Source organism: Empidonax traillii, unplaced genomic scaffold, assembly GCF_003031625.1.
Source record: "Empidonax traillii isolate 1590-97213 ecotype Southwest subspecies unplaced genomic scaffold, ASM303162v1 scaffold161:size1573837, whole genome shotgun sequence".
Classification (NCBI taxonomy): Eukaryota; Metazoa; Chordata; class Aves; order Passeriformes; family Tyrannidae; genus Empidonax; species Empidonax traillii.
In genome coordinates this window covers 708,393-728,828 of record NW_020955354.1, presented here as the reverse complement: position 1 = coordinate 728,828, position 20,436 = coordinate 708,393, and the positions used below count along the sequence as shown (strand labels likewise).

The 20,436-nt window shown below is 38.2% G+C and overlaps 1 protein-coding gene across 5 annotated transcripts in view; it reads right to left on the bottom strand.

The window, feature by feature from the left end:
- Positions 1-20,436, bottom strand: part of MYLK (myosin light chain kinase) — a 202,467-nt gene that overhangs the window by 147,567 nt on the left and 34,464 nt on the right. The window contains exon 1 of one of the 5 annotated variants that reach the window (XM_027885109.1): positions 12,106-12,157. The exons of the other annotated variants lie outside the window; for them this stretch is intronic. The gene's annotated coding sequence lies outside the window, so the exon portion shown is untranslated. Of the gene's footprint in view, positions 1-12,105; positions 12,158-20,436 lie in introns of those variants that run through there. 5 annotated transcript variants of the gene reach the window in all.

Below are 20,436 nucleotides of genomic sequence, written 5' to 3'. Positions count from 1 at the left end.
AAAAAAAAAAAAAAAAAAAAAAAAAAAAAAAAAAAAAAAAAAAAAAAAAAAAAAAAAAAAAAAAAAAAAAAAAAAAAAAAAAAAAAAAAAAAAAAAAAAAAAAAAAAAAAAAAAAAAGAAGAAAGAAACAGGGTAGGAGAAAGTAGAAAGAAAGAAAAAAACACCCTGCAAAATTAAACCACCATTACTGGTCAGGTTACATTTCTATTACATGTTGGTAAAATGACAAAAACTATCAACAAATTGATGTGTAATATAGGGAGACTGTAAAGTATAAAAAAAAGAAATAGCTAGTCTTTTCCATAAGCACATCTTGCATAGATTTATGTTTTTTCTAAATGAAGTGTCTAAACAGGATTGAATTTACAAATTCAATAACAGCTAAATCAGCACAAGCAGTTTTCTAGCAACATAAGCTTCTAATCATCCACATTTAGCAGTCTGACTTTAATTAGCTGTGTACGCTGAGGATGCTTCTAGTAAATAATTAGGAAGTATCCTTTTTCAGCTTAGAGGATGTTTAACAATTCTGTTCCCAAATAAATAACTTAGTTCCATGTGGTGCAGTCTGGTGTTACTATGGAACTACCATGTGCAAATATTTCAAAGAAATAACGTTCCAGTGATCAAATCTTGTCCAAGCTTACAGGTTGGTAGACAGGAAGAAAGCAGACACTTAAAAGCCATGGAAAATGGACCTGATTTTTTTCCTTTTATTTAAGTAAATCTTTAGAATGAGGATATCCCTAAAATCTTTTGCTTAGGTATTTCAAGTTTGCTGCTGAATAAGATTCCAAGGATGCCACATGAACTCCTAACATATCGTTTCATGCACTGTGTGCACCTTGACTCGGGTCTCTAAACAGAACCAACTGTAACTGAAGTTGCAATACAAACATTCTGGTATAAAACATAAAAGAAACCCACCATGCAAATGTTGGCTTGGAGGGCAGTGATGTGGTTAGACAGCATTTCTAATCTGGATTTTTTTTTTTTAAATTCTTAATCCTTTCTAAAAAGCACATAAATCCTTACAAATTCTCACAGTGTGCCCTCTAATCTTTCTAATACCAAAGCAGACTAATGTGTTTCAAGCATTTTCTGCTGAGAACAAATCTCTGTCACTCAATACTCCACTCACAAAAATAAACCCAAAAAAGCAAACAGTAAGAAATCCACCTCATCGTTTTATTTTTTTTTTCTCCTCCACTTATTTTATGTAAGTAAATACTTACCATCAGCTTCCTACATAAGCATTTAATTATACCAATTTCCTTTTACCAAGTCCTTCCTCCGAGGCAGAAGAAAAATGAGTTGCAGGGAGTGTGTGTGTGTGTGTGTGTGGTGTGTGTATGAGAGAGCAAGCTCAGGCAAGGGAGAGGAAACCAGAGCTGCCAGCGGAGAAACCTTTACTTGACTTACTGATATCGCAACTCTACACTAAGCAGCACATTTTCACTTGGTCCAGCTGGTCTGTTGTTTTAGTCAGACTGGATTCAGGAGTCCCCGAACCATCTCTGAAATCTGGATACAGCCTTTTGAGTGCTTTAAAAATAGGAGCAATAGGACAGACAGCCCTGGGGTTGGAGCATTTGTCTGCTGTTTGGGAGTCCTGGTTGAATTCCCTGCTCCATAATGGGCTGCTTGCATGACCTCAGGCGAGTCACTAAGCCTCTCTTTTGCCGTGGTTCCCCATTTGTAAAGTGGGGATTATTGTGCTTCCTTCCCACAAAGAACTGCTTTCAGGATGACTATATTAGAGGATGGGAGTCAGGCTACAGTAAAGGACCACATAAATAGCCCGACTAGCAAAAGGCACAAAATTACCATAAACTTACAGGAAACTGGATCTCATTATACCTTTTATTTTCTTTTTTTTTTAAAAAATCAAGAGAGGTGTTTTCAAAAAGCACATATTTTAAAACTTTAGGTTAAATTTACTCTGTTATGCAGATCACTGAAGTCAGATTTGTTAGGGACTAAATGCTACACCTTGTGCTTCAAAACATTCAGCATTTAAAAGAATTTCTTTCAATTCTAAACCTGCTTGACAGCTCCCCCTTCTCACACACCTTATTTCATTTCCTAAAGATTCTTTCTTCACCTCAGGACTGGTATGCACAAGGACTAACTAATATGTGATTACCGTACAAGTCTAAAACTTAACACATTCTCCACAGGACTACAGGCATGAATTTTTGGGGCCATATAACTTTTGACTGCCTTTTCAGTCTTGCCCCACAAGACCACCCAAGGAAGCATCCTGCATCCTGTCAGCTACTGGTACCCAAGAGACAGTAAAGGATCAGCAAAGGTGGTGACTTCACGTGTCAGTTTAGGAGATGGGAAGAGGTTGGAAGCCAGGACAAGTCGTGAGGGACTTGTAACATCATCAACCATAGTCACACCAGTGCTCTGGTGGAGGAACAGCAACAAGATGTTGCAAGCAGGACTAATTTGAACTGGCAATGCTACTAACACAAGAGAAATAGATATTTTCCTTTTCTAAGGGACAATACGATACTGTCCACAGATCATGCTTCTGTGATGTTCAGATGGCTTGTGCTCTGCGATTTGTAGCTCTTGCAAAGTGCTCTGGTCAAAGCAGGACCTCAGAATGTGTCCTGACACTATAGGAGCAAGTGAGATTTTCTATCAGTCCTGACTTGATTGGGCTTTCTTCCTCTGTTGTCTCATTCATATATTATCATCAATATCCTTCTTGTTCTGGAAGACAGTTTCTAGAAACGTTTCTGGAAAGGTCCTCTTGTAAAAAAAAAAAAGAAATTGCAAGGCATTTTCAACCCAGACTCCTAAATGTCCTGTCCTTTTCCCAGTAAAATTTGATAGCTGCTATTAGACATCGCAGTAGGAATAGGACCAGATGCCAAATCTTCATGCATAACCCCATGATCCAGAAATTTTTCAAGCTTAAATTCTGGCAACACCACACATGTAAAATCCCTGGTTTTGTTCCCACAATATGCATTTGCATAACTGACCCACACAAATGGGAATTACAGATCAACTTGCAACTTGTGCTAAAGCTTAGACTCAGTAAAGCGACAGTAGAAGAACTCCAAACCAAGTTAAAATCTGATTTGTGATGATCATGTCAAAGATTTTCCCAGAAGTAAGCAAGTTCTTCAGATCCCATAATTTCAGTGCCTTGAATCTCACATTTGGCACGTCAGCCATGAGGCCCTGCTTTAGCAAGGCTCTTGCTTGTACACGGAAGAGGGAAAGTGCAGGTTCAAACTGTTCCAGGTACTGATTTTAACAAAACACCACTGCAGCCCCTGTGTTGCATTCTGAAACAATGACGCTCTCTAGGATGCTTCAAAGGCTGAAATACCATCAAGCTCCACAGGAAATGGATCTGCACGTGACATTCTGATACAGAGTTTGACCTACAAAGTACAGTAGGAGCTTTCTAAAATGAAAGCTATTGTTTTTAAGTAGCAATATATGATATCTTCCAGGAGTTTGGCCTACACTGTTAGAGATAAGAGGAGATCAAAGGTGTTTTGGGGCAGGTTTCCTTTAGTTTACTTTGTGCCTTTTGTATCCTTGCAAGAAGGACAAGTATTCCTGTGCACTCCTTCAGAGCTTCTATGATGCTCAGTTTGTTAATTTTTGTTGAATATGCAAATCACCACAGCGGCTACTGTAGAAGTGGCTGACCTGGTAGGACTGACAACAAACTTCATAACTAAAATTCAGCTGACAAGTCTCTCAAAGTCACTAAAAGATATTGTCACACAGCTTAGGTGACACAGAACCTGATTATTTTTAGCAGGGAGAGATGTAAGAAGATCATCTATTTCTCAAATCAACAAATTCTATGCTTTTATTATATTTGCATAACTAATGCAGCATGGACTTTAACCTGAAATGGTTTCCATGGTACAATCACATGGATGAATGAAGAATTTCATCCTGATTTCATGTAAAAGAATAACTCAAGATGATGTTGATGACCTATATTTATTTAAAGACAGGTTTAGTAGAGAAGGATAGAAGTCAAAACCTTTGTTTATATAAATCCTATAAGAAAAAAAATAGCAAACAAACAAAAAACCCACACAAAACCCCCAAGAACAACAAAACAAACAAACAAAAACACACAGAAAAATCACACATGTTCCTTTGAAGGAAAATCATGCCCTCTGTAGGTGTCTGTGCTGCCCAGCAAAAAAGATCACTAACAACGAGGCTTTCCTCCAGATACACCCAGCTGTAAACATGCTGCAGTTTTTCTCAATTTAGCTGTGCTGTTTAGGGTACCAAAGGTACCAGGCTCTGTGCAGATATCCAACTTCACCCACTCTCAGCAGTCATGTTGCTACAACAGAACACCCAACATGAGCCTTAAAGTGTGCCCTTGAACAATGGCACCTTAAAGGTTTATTGATACACTGAAAGAGCTGCAAAGCGTATTTTGGATATGAGGAAGAGTGTGGAAATACATACAAGAGTGAGAAATGGTTGTACACTTTTGATAGCATAAAATCATCTTCATTATAAACAGACACACAATGCTATTCAATTATTGCATAACCACTGAGCACTGAATTTTAAGAAAGAACATGCCCATTACAAAGCAGCTGAACATGTGTCCTAGTCTTAGAAGAATGCAATGACATGACTCAAAACCTTGCATGTTTAATTTGAAACATCAGATAAAGAAGCAGTAAATCAGGAGAGATCACAGGAAACACAGCTCCTTTGCAGCTGTTATCTTAAAAGAAATAGGAATAACTACCATGTGACGTGCACTGGGCAGGTTCAGTACAGCACCCAGACCTAAGAATTATTTTATAGCAGCAAATTGAAGCCAGAGGGAAACCCAAATGGCAAATGGGATGCAAGTTGGGCTCGTTCTTGCTGATTCCAAAAGGGATTCCTGTCCCCTAGGGATAGCACACTGGTGAGAGCAATTAAATCTGACTTCAAAACCTCCTACAATTCTAGTTTATAAGCAACATTTAAAAAAAAGAAAGAAAAAAAAAAAAGGCAAGACCTACAGAAAGATTTTCAGTGAACTAAACACCAGGTCACTGGAATTAAAATCTACTCGTTTTCCATTCTAAGATCATTTCTAATCTTCAATATACACCAAAATCCAAACAACTTTGTCTTGAGAAGGTTTGGACTAAAAATCTCAATCTGAATTTCATTATTGACAGTTGGTGTCATAAACAACCAAACTTCTAATAACCTCTTTCATAGTCCTTAAAGAAGGATTGTCAGGTTATGCAGATCAGGCACTTATAGAATCTGAAGAAAGAGAGATGGCACCAGTCCTCATCTTACCAATAAACCTTCATATTTAATTTCTGGCATTTACCTTGTGCTTTACAAGTACAGAATAACTGCTACAAGTTGGTGTTTATGATAGAAACGTGCATGTGACAAAGACCATCCAAAATTCAGGGAGACTTCTGTGTGTGTGGGTATGACCTTGATCACTGAGCAGCAAGACCTGGACTACTAACCTATTTTTGCAGGAAGGAAATCAGTTTTCCCAGTGCTGTGCTCCGTTCAGGACATGCACTGATGCCAGTAGCAGAGAAATCTGCAGGAAGACATTTGTTTAAGGTCATCTTCACACAGCAGGTGAGAATTATCAGTGTTTCTCTCCAACTCACATCTCTGTGTCACCAGTAACTGAAAACGAAAGAATACCTGAGGATCAGCTGGGAATCCCAGATGACCATGTGTTTAAGAGGACTTATATGAAACATTTGGAATAGAGGCTCTTGAAACCATCTTGAAATGCAGCTTGCAATTCTAGCATAATTTTCAGTGCCAGTGGAGGTGAAGCATGTCAGCATAAGCTGAAAATGGCATGAACTTTCAGGTGCACAAGCACGAATTTGCAACAACAACTTGGCTTCAGACTTTAAGACCCAACATACACAAGCCCAATACTGCTTTGCTACAGCAGTACTTAGCACTTAACATCTTCCATTCAAGCCTCTTAAAAGTCATTTATATGTATTGACAGCCTCAGTGTTGAGGAAGAACAATTCAGTTCTTTAGTTATCTCTTATAAGAATATAGAGAGACAATAAAAAGTAAACCCAAGATCTCAAAGATCTGAGAGCTGAATAAAAACTCAAAATTTTTTAAAAGAAATAAAAACCTTATTCCTTATTTATCTGGTAAGGTAATTCCTTTTAGCTGAGTGCAGGTTTCAGCAAGGCTTCTAGCAGAGCTAAAAAGTGCAATTTTGGTTCACGTTAGCATGGGGCAAGTTTTGAGAGGTCTGCCCACCACTTGATTTAAATAAAAAGATTTATGGAATCAGTCATACTGTAGCGATGACTGAGTGGTGGTAGAACCTTATGCTAAATCAGCACATTACAGTGGATTTCCCTTTGGTTTGGGTTTCTCTTTTTTAGGTTCCACATTTCAAAGAGTAACCACAGCATTAACTTTCCTTGATGCTGATGCTGCAGGTGGCCAGTTGCTGTTGCCCATTTCCAAGCCAGTAGGACCATAAAATTGCATGAAAGGTGAGTCATGGAAGATTTGTGGTTCATAAACCACAGAAGTTTAGACTCTACATTTTGCTTTTGTGTCTCAGTTTCAAATGCATCCAGAACTCAAAAACAAAGAGCTATGGGTCTGCCAAGTTCTGTGCCATTTGGGAAAACGAACACATGCACTCTACTGGCTGAGGTGTGTGAATCCTGGGGTAACATTGGAAGGAAACTTGTTGCCTTCAGCCAGAGATAGACAGGGCTGTGGATAAACACCACTAAGTTTCAAATTATATTGCAAATACTTAATACTAAAGGAATTAGTCCTTCCTTTGAAAGAGCCACTGGTTCTTCATGCTGAGACACTCTGCACAAGGCCAAATTCTGGGCTGCCTTCTATTCTATGAAGTCCCATTAACTGTCAGCTGAAAACCTAGCCCATAAGCTCTCCTGCAAGTTTATTTTTTCTGGAAACTGAAGTTTTGTTCATGCATGCAAGCCAGCATACTCCACCAATCACTGGTATGCATCAGTCCTTAACAATGTATTTGGCACAGTTAAGCAAACAGAAACATCACCTTGCTGAAAAAGTTATAACCTAGATATGAGATGGGGCTGTACGATGACAATACCTTCTTTTTTCTTAATTAACAGTTTGCTTAATTTCCTACAACCACGAGATAGCAAGCAAAGCTTATTGCTGCAAGATACTTTAGACAGTTGGACAGTTAAAACTTCAACAAGAACATCTCCAGTAAGACGGCAGAAGAAATTTTTCTACGTGGGTAACAGCTCTCAAAAGCTCTGGATAAAGCAATGTCTATCCAAGGGAATGAGCTTATGGTTAACCCACAACACCCACATGATCTGACACATGACATCTTCCTGTGACTTTCTTCCCATCTGTATTCACAGACAGATAGAAGTGAAACCTTTAAGAGTGTCATCCAAGAGAGCTGTAACAGAGATCAAGAAGTTAAAGCAGTCTTTAGATGATTAAAGGTGAACCCCACGAGCATCCTTTGAGCTGGAGAGTTCTTTTCTGCTTTACTTCTACTGTCTAGATTTTAGCAATGATGGAACCAAACAAGACCAACTCCTAACACTGAAGCCATTTGCCTGCTCTTCCCACAACTGGTAAGATTTCACATCCAGGGCTACAAGTTGCACTCCAAGCCTGAACCAGCTGCAGACTTCAGAAACAAGCAAACAAAAAGTGGTGGCATTTTTATAAGCTCTTAAACTGAGTAATTTCCCAAATTGGCCCCAGTATATGAAGTTGAGGTGGCAATTATACTCAATCAAAAGCTTGCTGCAAAGAAGACGAAGACAAATTTATTCTTAATATACATGGGGAATAAGATGTGAAGTTAAAAGCTTTTACTTGTACCAGGGACAAATCAGACACTTGGGAAAAAGTTTAATAATTAAGAAATGTTAAAGCATTCCTGGAAGACATTGCCCCAGGAGTCCTGTGAAGTCTTCAGTGCTGGAAGCCATACAAATGTCTGTCAGGAATGACACGTACAGTTGATCAAGCCTTGGATACAAAAAAAGACTGGATGGCCTTCTGAAGTCCCTTCCAATCCCATGACTCCATGATTCATCTAAAAATTGATGTCAAATTTGGACTACAATATAGGACTATCACATGCTGGATGTGGGCCAGCAAGACAACTATTACTCTGTAGAGAACACCATAAATCTGAAAAGAAACAACTGTTATGAGGTGAAAAAAAAAAAAAAACCAGCCTATGAAAACGACAACAAATATATAAATCATTAACATTGCAGAGCTTAGTGAGGAGTGAGACAGAAGGAATCTGGTTTAGTCTTACTTAAGCACCAGTTTGCAAATCTCAGCCAAATGTCCATTTCTGATAACAAGTGAGCACAGCTTTCATTTGAGGCTGCAGAGGGTGGAACATGCAGGCAAAGAAATTAATGCCTTTAAAGACATTTCAATCTTCAAACATAAACTGCCCTGTGACATTCGAGCACCACATTGCATATAAAAGTTCTTTTACATAGTTTTTACTGGATTTTTAAAATAGAGAGTTACAGTATGTTACTTAGGTCACATCACATTTCTTCAGCTTTGTTCTACAAAAACAATGTGTGTTCTTGAAGCTATCAGCTCAAAAGTGTGTATAAAAGAAGATTCAAATGTGAAACATTGGTTTGGAGCCTCTTCACATTTCCATGGGGCTTGTGTGAACAGAAGAATGGTTGGACTCTGAGATCCAGATCTGTCCTGACTGCTTCCAGTTGGGAGACAAGGCCAAGAGGGCCCATGTTACTTGTGCTTGGAAATTTGTTACAATGCCCCTTCTCATGAAATCTGGACCCCACCCAATCCTCAACCCCTCTTTATACAACATCAGTTCAGTGAACATATCAACATTTACTCCATCAACAGGGAAAAAAGTGGTAGGAATCATAAAATCTTTCCACCATGTCCACCATGTTCTCCTATCCCCTTCTAAAAGGCCCAAATTGAGCAAGACGTGGCACTTCAATGCTTTTGTGAAGATATTCTGCAGAGACTGATCCCATCACCCTGTCTAACACTCAGAGCAACTGAACTACTCTCCTCATGGGCAGTGAAAGGCAGGAGGTGAATACACTGCCAGGCAGAGATGATCCCTAGCAAGAACTGAACAGAGAAAAAGAAATAAATAATGGTGATTAAAACAAATTTAAAGAAAAAAAGAGAGAGAGAGAATAAGAAGGGAAAAGAAATAAATAGGAGATGAAAGAAACAGCTCTGAGGATGCAAAAAGCTGCCAAGGAGGGGGAGGAGAAAGGTCATACAGGCAGAGAGAAAATAATAAAGAACATATGATGAAGGCTGTCAAAGAGCGACCAATAATCAGATCTACTGGCACTGGGGCTGAGAATCACGATGGCTCCATTGTTGGATTCAACAGTTTTAACTGAATGAACTTTAGGACATTTTCTTTCATTTCCAAACCCTCCAATAAGAAAAAACAAATGATCCAAGAATGAGTGAGGTTCATACAAATCTCTTTTGACTGACTTTCATCCATAAAGTTGGTTGTTGAAGAATCATTCTGTACCATCTCACCTTCCCCATTTTTTAAGCTTGGTTTTTGCAAAGTGTTTTATATTTCTCCCCACCCAAGTGCCTCACTCAATCTGTCTAGTTGCCTGTTTAGGGCAATTCTCCTTTTTATGAGATCCCAACAACTGCTCTGCACGCCAGTACTGAAAGTGAGCAGGTCAGAAAGATGCCAATTATCCAAGTGTTTACACAGATGGGAATAAAAATGTGCAACGTTGATATTAGAAACAGAGAAATGCATTCTTCAATTTTTTCTTTTTTTTTTTTTTTAAGATAATGCATTAAAGGAGACTTAAAAAAATGCCACATATGGAAAAGGCTAGTTCTTTACACGTTGCTGACACTTCACATCCCATTACCTCTTTGGTGTATTTCTGGCATATACAAAAATTGATTGCTTTTTCTCCATTTTTTTTTTTTTTTTTTTTTTTTTTTTTTTTTTTTTTTTTTTTTTTTTTTTTTTTTTTTTTTTTTTTTTTTTTTATTTCCCCAGTTCCTTTTGCCTGTAGTTCCCTTCAGAGATTTCTTCTTTAATGACAAATTAACAAAATCATCCCTCTCCTCCACTTAAATTAGGTCCCACTACCACACTGAGATAGCGACGCTTTTTAGCAGACCAGCACATTAAAGCCTGGAGATAAAAATTTAACCTCACTCTGTTAAATTTATCCTGACAACCAGTTCCAGCCGTGAGGACAGGGGGCAGATCCTGGCCAGTGTCTGTGTTCTGTCCCTGGCCATACATTTTATTCCACGAGCAGTATACTGGAGGTGAGCAACAGGCAAAATAGTGTTGCCTCACTTCGATCTTGCTGAAGTCAGTAGAAAGGCACTGGCAATCTATATCCAGAACCAGTAAATAGAGAGTAGAAATAATTTCACTGAAAACTGCAAAGGTACACAAACAGAAAGTTCATTGGTCTTGCTGAGGAAATTCCTGGAATATTTGAGCCTCGTGACACATATCCAAGTCTGCTGATCATGGAATGTTTAGGCTTCAGATTTAAAAGACGCCTCCAAAATCACACTCAAAATAATTGATTTTTGAAAATTGTAGTGAGTGCAAACATAAATTAGAAGAAATCAAGCCCTTGAGTACTCACTTGTCTCAAAGGGGAAAAAAAAAGATGATTCATCTCTGATGAGGTGGCAGTTTTTGACATCAGGTATGGTTTCTGAGGAATCTAGCTTTATTCAGAGTAATAAAGGTAAGATAAATAGTAAAAATAATACCTTATGAACATATAGAGTAGTTATTCCAAATCAACATAGCACTAGTTTGTCAAGTGTCAGCAAATTCTAAACCCTCAGTAAGCACCTCTAGGATCCATTGCACAGGAAGCTGAGATGGCAATAAAAGCACAAAGACCTTTTTGCACAGCAAGCTGGAGGACTGTAGTGCCACAGCATCAGTTTCTGTGCCCCAGCCCTGGCAGTGCAATGCCACACAAGCTCAGAGAGCACAAGGATGTCACAGGTTTCAGCAGAAGAACATTTCCCCTGTGCCTCAAATACTGTTCCTACTTTTCCTGTAAACACAACCACTTTGCTACTTTTTCCAGTAGCCACAGACCCCTTCCCTGACAACACTGAATCACAGAATCATTAAGGTTTGAAGAGACCTCCAAGGTCATTTGAGCAAATAGTAATGCTTTTATGATTACTATTATGTTTCCATGAGGGAGAGGAATGTTTTAAGGTACAGAGCTAAGATCTAAGCTGGTTTAAATCAGCCTATTTCCACAGGGCCACAGAAGTGAACCAGTTTACACCGGGTAGGGATCCGGTAGCACATCTTTCTGTAAAAGTTTTGGCAGCTCACTGTAAACCCATTAATCTTGAACTCCACTGCTAACAGTTGTGGGAGATCTGCAATCACAATGACTCTACATTATTTATTCTACTGCTTATCTGACAGGAAAAACCAGCCTCCAGGAATCTGCCTGGTGAAGTACAGGACAATGCATGATTTCTGCCTCTGAGGCAACAGCCTCATATTTGGAATTACTTTGTTATCTGACACCAGAGGTAGAGTAGGTAGTGAGAGTTTTCTTCTTTAGATTAAATACATGGTCCTGTTTTCAAACAGTGTAGATATTTCAAAGCATCTTTTTAATTGCTTTAATAGATGACTTTTAAGCAGAGTAATCCAAGCAAATTCCACACAAAATCCAGTAATTCAAAGAAAGGATTTGGATCCCAAATTTACAAATTCTGGTTCTGATACTTATTCCCAACATTACCTCACAAAGTAAAATAAAATAAAATTTAATTTAAAAAAAAATACCCTTTCTGAGGAGTCAGGAAAAAAACAAAGGCAATTCCTACAGTCAGGACAGACAGCAAAAAGACTTGCTACTGCCCTGTTTTCTAGTTTTAAGTTTCTAACGGGCAATAACAGCAAGAACAAATAACAGGATGCAGCAGAATTCCAAATAAAAATTGGTTTGTTGGTTTAACAGACAAGAGCAACTTTTCCCAGCACAGTCATCTAAGTCCATGAGATATCCTAAACAATTATTAACCACTTACTACAAAGAGGCAGTTGCTTCTGTGCTGGAAAAGACAGACACTATCTGGATTTATTGGTGCTGCACATGAAGAGAGATCTGGAAGAAAATACAAAGTTAATGAACTGTTACAGGTTTTTGATATTATAATTAGGAATCTTTAGAGCAAAACTTGAGGGAAGAACACAACTGCCCGATTTGAAATGGTTTCTTGTAAGTCTAAACCTTAGGCCAGTTTCCTGAGGTTGGCAAACATTTCAGTTGCCATTGCCATCCCTAATCACAGCAAGTTTTTCCTTCCAGCATTGGCTTTTCTCTGAATTTGAAACCCAAGCTTAATGCAAAGCCACATCAAGCAGAAACAGGATAAAATAGATCCATGCTGAGCCTGAATGGGTAAAGCTGCAGAGATTCTTGCTGCTCTAGTCACAATAATAGTTTTAGCTGAAAACCTACTGGTCCATTTCAGCGAGTGGCTGCTTTGCTGCTGTGCCACACAAAGCCACAGAAAAGTGAAGCTAGCCTTCTCCTAGGTTTTTCTTTAACATATATTATCTGGGACACAGCAGCCCAGAATCCTAGAAGCTTGTAAAATGAATTAAGCAGACAAATGCCCTGTATTTGTTTTCAGTTCAATAGAAGGCTTTAATATTGAATACATACGAAGGAAGAGACATGCTAAATTGAACGAGCCTGGAGGCTTAAAGTGATATTAATTCCACTTGCATTCAACCATGTGGATCCAATGATCAAAGAGATTTGGAAGCCAGAAGGGAATAATGGAAATATCAACACTCAGCAATGTTCCGTCGCCTCGGGGCGGCACGGGACACAAACAGATGTGAGGAGAGCAGCGGGGCCATCTCCACTCACACCAAAAGGACACAGGAACTGCAGTCACACTGGATTTTCATGCATCAACCTCAAACCTTCAAGATGCTGTTATGAAATGGTGCCAGTTACACATTTACCCTTTTTTACTTTCTAAGCTTTAGAAGATACTGTCCTGGTTTTGACTGGGGTAGAGTTGATTTTCTTCTTAAACCACGCCTTGTTAAACCGTAACAGAAACTTTCTATATAAAGCACCACTAGTGATGGCCAGAGCCTCTTAGCTTGGCTTTGAGGAAATGAAAGATGAGCACCAAAACACAATTGTGGTAACTGAAAATTATCAGGTAAGTCTCTTAAAAAGAGACCAGAGACAGGGCTGCGGAGTAAGCAAGTGTTTATTTGAGCATTTGCCACAGGAGATAAAATCTTGATTTGAGCTGTTTAAAAAAGCCTTTCCAGATCTAGCTATGTATTTTCCATTATCAAGAAGTGGTAATGAACTAAACTAGAAGTATTAGCTGTTATTAAAAAAAAAAAATACCCCCCTCCACCAAGATTCAGAGCAACTTTTTGCCAGAAGGTTCCCTCTACCAGCACAGGAGAGTTCAATATGAGTGCACTTCCAAATCAAACTAGGCATGAAAGCAAGTTCTCCCAGTATTAGGGCCTAAATTGTTCTCTACATTCTTGTAGAAAGACAGATCAGCTGAAGGGCAGTCTATTTTTTTTTTTATTATTATTATATGCCAAGCCTTAATTCTGTGGAAGAACAGACCTGATACCGGCAAGGGCTGCATGTTTAAAACTGGACATGTAATGAATAACTTCATGTGTAGCTTTAGTATTCAACCTGCCTCGACTTAAAATAGGGTTAATACCTCACATTCAAATCCCACTGAAATGAAAGGGAAGGTTCCCCTGATTTAACAGAAGTTTGATCATACCTTTTGGCAAACTTCAGCAGTTACACTCTTTCATATTCTTCTGTGCAACACTTCCATCCAGAGAAGTGGAAACTATTCTTGCAGTAACTGGAAATTGTTGGAAGAGTATTTGATGAACTGCTCCTCCACAAGTGTGCTTGTTTTGTTTTTAAAGTAGCAATTGTTTTCAAGGACTAGGGGAGTTGGATTTTGTTGTTCTTAAATGTGTGAGTTCTTTGTCTTTCTGCCTTGTTTTAAAAAAGGGCTAGTGATAACTGTCCTGATGTCTTGCTGCATTTTTTAAATAGTTTAAATTTACTTTGGGAAGGTCCTGTGGTACCTTATAAATCTCCCAGAGAGTAGAAAAGGATTTTTGTGGGCTTTCTTTTTGCCAGATTTCCCCATGCTATGTGTATTTTAACTACTACTTTCTTTAGACTGAAGTGTTGCCTATGTTTTAACCCCTCTTATGCTGAGCTTCTGTATCTTCTGCATGGAAGATTCAAATCACCCAAGCCCCAAATGGTCTGTTACAGGCAAAAAACCACTTACATATCATTCAAATAACTGGTAGATTTCCTTACAGTTCCAAAAAAATAAGGATTGTCAGTTTAGTACTGCACATAAAGTTCCATACAAAGACATGCATCTTCAGGTAAAAAGATGAATGATGAAAAGTAAGTAAATGTCTACCTATAGTTTTGTAGCTTTTCAAGCTGTGTTGTTACAGAGTTATTTTTCCCCCTGTTCTTTGAAGATGGCCAAGCTGATTTTCAATTACAAACTACTGAAGGTTGGGGTTTTTTAATAATTTTAAATCACGGGAAAAAAAAAAAAAAGAATCAGTGGGAGATTTGCATTGTAAATGTTAAAGAAACAGAAATGCAAACCATATAAAACATAGCAGTGTGTCTTCTGGTTTGAAAATACCAGCCATTTCTCCCTAATTGCTAGTCCTAATTAATGTCAGTGCCTTTCCTTAAGGACTGTGTTGACAGATACATAGCTTTGCACATACATAAAGCTCTTCATGAATTTCTTCATGAATTTTCTTCATGAGTCTAGTTAGACAGGTAATATTAAGTATGCAGACCTAGGTGGAAATAAAAATGAAGCAACAGCCATGGAACACAGGATACAAAATCTTAGTACAACTTTCAGCCAGAAGAAGCATGGCCTTGTGAAGCCTTTAGATGTGCCTTTATTGGCGTCTGACAGAAGTGAATCCTTGGCAATACTTCTGCATTTGAGTCAAGCAAACATTGAGGAAAGCAAATGCTTTAATGGTAATGATTGATTCCGAATTTAGAGGGCATGAGAAGCACCACTGCAGCACAGATTGGGGCGCTGCTGACAGGTTTAAGGCTCAAGAACAGACGTCCAATAAAAGAGCACATAAACATGGCTAAGTGAGACATCTGCTCCAAGTTACTCAGTTCATCCACAAGGGTGAAACTGGTTTGCATTGTTTACAAATAAATATAATAACTAATCGGGCAAATCTGTTGTTAGTTAAAGCATTAGGAAAAGTACACCCTTTACAATGCCCCTTGCAGAAAGACATCTGGTAACTGGAACTCTGCAACCCAAATTGCTTACAGAATCCTTTATTTGGGTTTACCTTTTGTCTCTTCCCATTTAATTTTCTGCTCTCACAGGTTATTTTATTAGTTATGCTTTACAAGCAAACATCTTTTCTAGCAACAAAGGATGTCATAATTTTGGCCATATGCTTACCATTACACCCAAGACTCAACAATCAAAAATTACCTAACAAGAAAAAGATTCCAGTGTTTTCAAAATGCTTTGGAGACAAACTTATTCATCTATAAAGAACACAGACAACTTGTTTGGACTACTACATATATAGTATTAGAGACTAATGTGCCTAAAAGACCAAACCATTCTTTAAGGGAATCTGAGTAAGAAATTTAAAATGAGATCTAGATTCACAGCTGTAAACTCTTCCCAAGACAAGCAGTTTTCCTATTAGTGCATCTTCTACCATCATCTGCTTTCTGCAGTGTGATTTTTCATTCTGATACCCTTGAGATGAGAATTAGCCATGGTATAGTGGCTTCTCTTGAGCTGAGCCAAGTGCAGAGCATTCAGCTCTTGACTATTAAAAGCCAGAATTTAATTTGTTATAATTTATTTCACAAAGGTTACTAGCACAAACCACTAAGGAAAAGCAGCACATATGAATGTCTTCCACAGTTTTAAAGGAAAACAATCAAGATCTGCTTCAGACTATTAATTTTCCATTCTAACAAATAGTTTAACTTCCAGGCTCAACCCAGCTTTCTGAACTGGACTGACTCCATTAAACACCCCAGTTAGGGCTGCGTATCAGAGAAAGTACACGCTAAATCTCATTCACTGAGCAAGGATACCAAAACAAAAAATAACATCTAATAACACTCTAAAAATAGAGAGGTAAATCTTATGCTAATGGAAGTACTGCATTAACACTCTGGAAACAGGTGTATTTTCAGTATTGAAGACTCAGGGTCTTTTGGCAACTGGCAGGGACAATGATGGCTGATGACCTCGCTGTGGTCAAGCTGGAGGTGTCTGCTACTGTCGACACATGGACTGTGCCTCTAACAGCTTCCTCTCTTAACGAGGGACAGGGCGCACCACAGAATGAGTAAGGCATGAAGATTTGTGTATCCTTCTAAACTAGCACATCACAGGAATAAAGATGAAAGTAAGAGTGAAAACGCAAACAATGAAGAGAGCCAATTAAGCCCCTGTTGACAGCCCAGCACCAAAGCACCTTCTTTGCTGGTCAGATACTGCCTGTTCTTGGCACACTGTATGTTTCTACTCAGTAGGGGCAGAAGAGGAGATATGTAAATTGAACCACTGAAGTTCTGCAGAACACCAGGGGCTATCTTGACTTGCCTTCACTCAGTACAATTGCTATTTTGTTTCTCTCTGAAAACATATATTTATCACTTGAATTCAAACCAGACATGAAACCACAAAGAAATCAGGACATTACAGCTGGTGGAGGATCAAAATATCTGCATTTGATCCTACGTGGATCATCATGAGACTGACTCTGCAGGGAAATTATTGCAGCATCAACAAGCAGAGAGAACAGATGAAGCAATACCTGCTTATGATCCGTTTTTGTCAGCTCCTGACCTCTCACTAGTGCCAAAACTTGGAAAAAAAACACATACTAAATTAAAACCTAATGGCTTTAAATGCTGGAAAATACACTTACTTCTCTGGAATGAATCTCTAATAAAAAAAATAAAAATTAATATCTTCTGCTCTTATAAATTTTGGCTACTCCATCTCTATTCATATTCTTTCTTTATGCCTGCAATGACATCACTCAATAATAGGGAAAATGGAAACTCATTGCAAGCTTAATTCACGGTCCTTTAAAGGATTCAAGATGCAAACTGTACTGAAGTAATGAATTTACAGGAATGGGGCCTTCAAGAGTTTTATATAGATAATATTTAGAGGTCCAGACACCCATGAACAATGGAAAATACAATAATTCAAAATTCAATCATTGACATAACTTTAAGCAGAAGAAGGCCATACTAGATTTAAGCTTAAATCATAAAAAGGAAAAAAATAAAACCTCAAACATCAGTTTAAAAACTGATTACTATAATTTGCAAAAAATATTTTAGTCTAGAATTTTCATGTTTAATGCTCATAATAGTTAATTTCTTTTCCTTTTATTGACTACATAATATAATCTTGTTTATCTAAAATTCTTTGGGGATTTCTGAATCCACTTGAGAACGGACATTCACGAGAGGGGAATGGAAAGATTACAATGAATTGCATCAGTTTTTTGAAGAGGTGTAGTTCCTTTAATGTAGTCTCTTAAAGGGAGCCTTTGTTCTTTTTTTATTGCACTGAGTGGGGGGACAGGGAAGGGAAGTCCAATCACATAATATATAGTAAACTATCCTTTAACTGAGATTTAAATTAATCAGAGCTGTTGATTAATCTGACAAAATTATATGCTACTCCCAGTAAGGAAACAAACCTGAACTACTACTAGTTCCCATAAGATTTTCCAGTAACTAGAAAAATATTCCCTTGTACACTGAGCTCCCCAAAGATATATTTCTTCCCCAGAGGACTGTGCAAACAAAAGTGTTTCTCTCTTCTAACAGTAAACCTGCCCAGAGAAGAACCTCTCCTCCCTCCTCTGAATTTCAAGACATCCAAAGCAGACGGTGCTTTGCCTTATCCACAGTTAACGTGTCAGTGCTGAAACAATTGGTTTTGCCTGTAGCTGAAACCTTGACTGGTTTGGGTGCCTTTTAATTAGCTGAGATTTGGGATTAGTGTAGTGCAGTATCACAGCCCATTCAGAGCTAGCAGGCGCAGAAGGGAGAGAGGCACAATTCAGCTCCCTCTTTTCCTTTGCAACAGCTAACTCGGGTTAGAGGCACAAGTGGCAGCTACACCTGGAGCTCTGCAGGAAAAAAAAAATAGGGAAAATAGCACAATACAGATGAGACAACCTGCATGGAAAGAAATGAAGGACCTTGGCCAGAAACAAGACTCTACTCTACAAGTTACTAAGCAATCTGCAAATAGAGAGGGTGGAGAGGTAGACAACAGATTCATATGTTAAAAGAAACACAGAATAAACACTGGTCCTGTAAGTCAAACCTGGTGGTTTTAGGTTTATGATACCCTATCCTAGCAAACAAAATCCACCCTAAGATGCGTTTAACACAACTGTGGCCATCCATCTGCTAAACTGAGACTGAGCATAATTTTGGGGGTTACTGAAAAGCTTTCAGTATTTTCAAGCTTGTGTGTTTGAGCTTTGAGAAGATGAAGAGAAAATAACCCCTCTGTTAAAAAACAGGTTGTACAACTCCTTGACTCTGGATATTTCCAAGAAATATATAAAAAGTCTACAAGAAGAGTGAGGTGTAGAGACTGAGAGCGTATACAGAGAAACATCTGCCACCTCCCTTAAGATGATCTCTTCCCTAGAATACCCAGGAACACAAATGCATCTTTCTTCCATGTATATTGATCACTGCAATCTATAAACCTAAATTCTTCTCCTCTTTGCCAGTCACCAGACTCCTGAATTTCTACGGACCTGAGACCAACACAAAACAAAAAGTGAAAAACCAAACAAAAACTAAATAAAAACACATTAAAAAAAAAAAAAAAAAAAAAAAAAAAAAAAAAAAAAAAAAAAAAAAAAAAAAAAAAAAAAAAAAAAAAAAAAAAAAAAAAAAAAAAAAAAAAAAAAAAAAAAAAAAAAAAGATAAAAAGAGAACCCTTACAGCTTTCACCTAGGATGATTTCTTTCTTGACTTTGGAAAAAACAGCCTCACAAAATAAAGTTACTTGAAAAAGAGGAATGTGTTTACATGACAAGCGCTAGCACAGGACAATATTTCACTTAGTGGTGGAAATACTGGGCAAAAACTCTTGATGTTTTTGCTTAATAAAACCTGACTACTTTCCAGCTTTTTATCTCAAACTGAGATCAATACAGTCTTAATCAGATGCTATACAGACTTACCTGTAACAGATACAGTGGCAATTCTCTTTAAAAGATTGCAAATTACCCCTAAAATTTAGTAATTATGCTTGTGCCATAGCATACATGTTTTTGTTATCGCTGGCTGACAACTCAGCCTGACTGAGGATGAAGAGAGCTTATTCTTACTTTGTGTTTCAATTTGAATATGAGCTGAGAAGTGAGGCATTTTAAGAGACTGCCAATTTTCCCGTAGCTCTGACAGAAGGAGAGGGAGACAGCAGTCCTTCCTGCGGCTGGACACACCTAACAGGAATACTGCCCAGCTGCTCTTCGTGGCTCTCCTCACTCAAATTACTGTGAACGTTTTTAAAGGTCACGCTCACAGTGGACAAAATAACCCAAATCACCCTTATGAAGCTTGAGTTCTCCTCAAGTTTCTCTGTTTCACACAAAAAACTAACACAAGCTTTTCTTGCTGCTTCACACAAATCTCCCACTTAAGCGTGTTCTGGGCAGATCCACACACTTGTGCTCACTTAGTCATAACACTTTTGACTGAAGTGAGTTCTCAAGAACTGCGTAAGTGGGATTAAAGCTTAAAAATTTCTCCCTGTCCTGTGCTCTAAGGCTGGCTGTACACTCCAGTTTTTCCATAACATACCTATGCTACAGGACAACCAACCAGAGATTCCAGTCTTCTGTTGGCCTGTAAGTCATTCGGTACAATTCATGGAAGACATTCTGCTGTGACTCAGGAGTTAAAGCAATATGGTAAATAAAGAAACCAGTAACTGAGAATTTTTACTGAGTTCAAAGTTAGAAGAGGCAACCCAAAGAAGTCATGCAAGAGTTCCTTCATTTATTTAAGAATCTTCAGAGAAGATATCAGTCACCCCAAGACGTCTCCAAAGTTGTATTATTAATTTTTAAGATTTGGTTATCTCAGTTCTAGTGAAAAACTCTCCTTCAGATTCCAACATCTGGGTCCAATTCTACCATCAGTAACCACCTGCCCAGGTAGGTACAATTATGAGTCATGTTTTTATCCTTTTGAAACATTAAGTGGACTGAGCTTCTTTAGTCTGTGGCTTCAAGGCATT